Source organism: Peromyscus leucopus, chromosome 20 (assembly GCF_004664715.2).
Source record: "Peromyscus leucopus breed LL Stock chromosome 20, UCI_PerLeu_2.1, whole genome shotgun sequence".
Classification (NCBI taxonomy): Eukaryota; Metazoa; Chordata; class Mammalia; order Rodentia; family Cricetidae; genus Peromyscus; species Peromyscus leucopus.
The window spans coordinates 45,831,149-45,834,939 of NC_051080.1; the positions used below are offsets into that span (position 1 = coordinate 45,831,149).

Here is a 3,791-nt window from a genome sequence, read left to right on the forward strand (position 1 = left end):
AAGTGCTAGGATCACAGGTGTGTATCACCACTTCTAGCTTGTGGTTCCTTTCACACGCCTTCGTTCCTATCTGACCCTCTTCATAAGATGGTAAAGTTCTGGGAAGCAGGGATTGCCCTCCACCAATCCCAGATGCCCCGCTCTTCAATGGCTAGCCAGAAGGCGAGAGCTAGGGTGTGTTCCGATGAACTTTTCCCTCTCAGCCAAAGCGGAGTATTTTTCAACAGATGTTGTGAGACAAACAAGCACCTAATTATGTGAAATGAGTCTCAGGACTCTAACACGGTTTGAACCTCATCTTTTACAAGGGGAAACCAAGGTCCTGGTGATGACATGCTTTCCCAGAACAGAGTATCTTGCCAGAAGCCAGGTCAAGACGTGAGGGTCTTTACCGACAGTGTACCCTTATTAGAGGCAGCAGAACACATCCTGGGCTTGGCCAGCCTTATGTGCTCAGCCACTGTGTTCTTTGCCCCCAAAGCCTTTTTAAAAAATGGCATCTGTATTCTCTCTTTATTTCGATTATGTATTTCTTTTGAAAATTTGCCTTGCATTAAATTTTGACTACAAAAGTATTAATTTTGGGCGGGCGGAGGGTGGCGGCGGCGGCTCCGGCTCGGCTCCGCCCGGCCATGGGCATCTTCAGGCCTTTGGGGTTGGCTCGGAGCCTGTGTGCGCCGCGGGGGGCCAGGCGGCAGAGTCTCACCCGCAACCCCGACTCCTGGCAGGCCAGCCCCGCCAAGAAGGCCCGGGTCGGGCAGGCCGAGCCGGCCACGCCGCCCTCCTCGCCGCTCAGCGCGGAACAGCTCGTCCGCATCCAGAGGAACAAGGCTCAGGCTCGCCGCCCGCAACGTGCCCGCCGGCTTCGGCGAGAGCTGAAGCAGCAGCTGTGCGGAGAGTTCGGGAAGCCGTACTTCATTAAGCTCATGGGATTTGTTGCTGAAGAAAGAAAACATCACAAGGTCTATCCACCCCGGAGCAGGTGTTCACGTGGACCCAGATGTGTGACATCCGAGATGTGAAAGTTGTCATTCCGGGACAGGATCCCTATCACGGACCTAATCAAGCTCACGGGCTCTGCTTCTGTGTCCAAAGACCAGTTCCACCTCCGCCCAGTTTGGAAAACACTTTTAAAGAGCTGTCCACAGACATCGATGGTTTTGTTCATCCTGGCCACGGGGATTTATCGGGGTGGGTCAGACAAGGTGTCCTGCTCCTCAACGCTGTCCTCACCATCCGCACCCACCAAGCCAGTTCCCATAAGGAGCGGGGTTGGGAGCAGTTCACGGATGCAGTTGTGTCGTGGCTAAATCAGAACCAGACAGGCCTCGTCTTCCTGCTCTGGGGTTCTTACGCCCAGAAGGGCAGTGCCATTGATAGGAAGCGTCACCACGTCCTGCAAACAGCCCATCCCTCCCCGTTGTTGGTGTACAGGGGGTTCTTTGGATGCAGACATTTTTCTAAAGCCAATGAACTGCTCCAGAAGTCTGGCAAGAGGCCCATCAACTGGAAGGAGCTGTGACCTTGCAGTGCAGGCCGCCTGTCTCCAGCAGAGCTTCTGAGAGGCCGCTGAAGCATTGGCCATAGATGTCACTGAAAAAGTCCTGTTCTTAAGTTCCCGTGTGTGTGAAGAAAATGGAGAGATCTTTGTAAAGCGGTCACGAGCCAGCCGGGCCGCAGAAACCACAGCTTCGGCAGCCAGACCTCTTTTGACTGGCGCTAGGCTTGAACTCTCCGGGCCAGGAAAGGTGGCCTGGCCGAACAAGCCCACTTCTCACAGACCGGTGGTCACATACTTGTCCTCTGTGAGCTGTATTGGGTTGGGGGAGAGATGGTTTTTGATGAGCTAAGTTTGGTGTCTGCCGCTGTTTACTTTTGCTTTTAGACGTAGTGGTCACAAGGTGTCCAGGTGTCCAGGTGTGTTCTTCAAAGGGCCTCTGTCTCAAGGAGCCCTCGGGTGTCTTGCCCTCTTTGAGGATCTGTTTCCTGTTAGAAAGGGAGCGAGCGTGTTTTCCTGGCTGCCATCCATCCTGCTGCTCGTCCAGGCCTTCGCCTTAAGCAAGTGGTAAGGTTGAGCAGAGCAGAGGGTAGGGTTTGTTTGTTTTAAACGAGGGTGGGAGGTTTTCTTGTAGTACCTTTGGAGTCAGGGTTCCCACAGCAGACTGCCAGGAGTTGGTTTGTGTGTGTGACACTGGGGACCAACCCCAGGGTGCTGCTTTTTTTTTTTTTAATGGGCTGAATTCACACAGATTGTGTTTCTCTGCAATGCTGGAGAATGTTGTGTCTTTTACAGGGTAGGTAGATAGATTATTTTTCAGTCCTTTCTTTGAGAGACAATCTACTGAGTTCATACCTCAGCCTAGATCCAGTGGATCCTACTAGTTAGAAAAGTAATCCTGCCTGAGCAGGTTAATAAAGATCGTTGGAGTTTGGCTTTGTAAAAAAAAAAAAAAAAAAAAAAAGTATTAATTTTGGACTAGCCACGGTGGCATACACACATAATCCCAGCACTCAGTAGTAGGCAGGGAGTCTGAGTTCAAGGTTATCCTAGGATACACAGTGAGTTCAAGGCCAGCTAGACTATATGAGAGCCTGCCCCCCATCTCCTAGGATGTTCAGAAAAGCAAAATATTAAAAATTACTTAAATCCCATCAGCCAGAGCTAATCTGTTCACTACCATTAATAAGTACATGTAACTGTGATTAAGCCATATGTTGAATTTCATTTGTCTTTATTAACCAGAGTCAAGGTTTAAGAAATGTTTTAGGCACTGTTCTGTTGCTGTGACAGGACACCATGACCAAGGCAGCTTACAAAAGAAGGCGTTTAATGGGGTCTTGCTTACAGTTTTAGAGGTTCAGTCTCTAACGTCATGGTAGGAAGCATGGCGGCGTGCAGGCAGACATGGCACTGTAGCCATGGCTGAGAACTTACATCCCAGTTCACAGGCAGGACGCAGAGATGGAGATTGGACACCGGCTTCTGGAACCTCAGAGCCCACCCCAGCGACACACCTTCTCCAACAAGGCCACACTTCCTAACCTTTCCTCAACAGTCTACCAATGAGGACCAACCATTCAAATATATGAGCCTAGGGGGGCCATTTCCACTCAAATCACCACAAGAAATGTGTTTTCATTTAGGCATAAGCAGCAGGATGAGAGACTGAGGAGTGGATTGGGGAGACGGCTGAGAGACTAACGTGCTTCCTGCATAGGCTTGCTGACCTGGGTTTGATCCCCAGAACCCACAATGGGAGGAAGAACCAAGCACCCCAGCTGCTCCCCAGCCTCCACTCCTACTCAGTAGGTCAAGCACCATATGCCCATGCACTAAGAGTGAATGAAATAAAAACTCAAAAATTAATTGATTTCCTAGAGAAAAGGAAATACTGCTTTCTAGTAGACAGCAGAAAGAAGGCTGGGGTGCCACAGAGGCAGACAGCTGTGAACATGTGCAAAGCCCTGGTTCAATCCCCAGCACCCAAAAAAGAAAAGTCCCCGACTCAGAGTGAAGAAAAAGACTTCAATAGCTGGTTTTGCTGGTACACACCTAGATTCTTAGCATTCAGGAGGAAGAGGCAGGAGGATCTCTGTGAGTTCCAGGTCAGCCTGGTCTACATAGTGAGTTCCAGGTCAGCCTGGTCTACATAGTGAGTTCCAGGTCAGCCTGGTCTACATAGTGAGTTCCAGGTCAGCCTGGTCTACATAGTGAGGCCCTGTCTCAAAACAAAAACAAAAACAAACAAAACAGAATAATAAACCACCAGATGAATATATTTTTAATATAT

General features: G+C 49.9%; 1 pseudogene; it reads left to right on the top strand.

Moving 5' to 3' along the window:
• Nucleotides 1-632: 632 nt before the first annotated feature.
• On the top strand, nucleotides 633-1,909 carry LOC114683033 (annotated as a pseudogene).
• The last annotated feature ends 1,882 nt before the right edge of the window (nucleotides 1,910-3,791 follow it).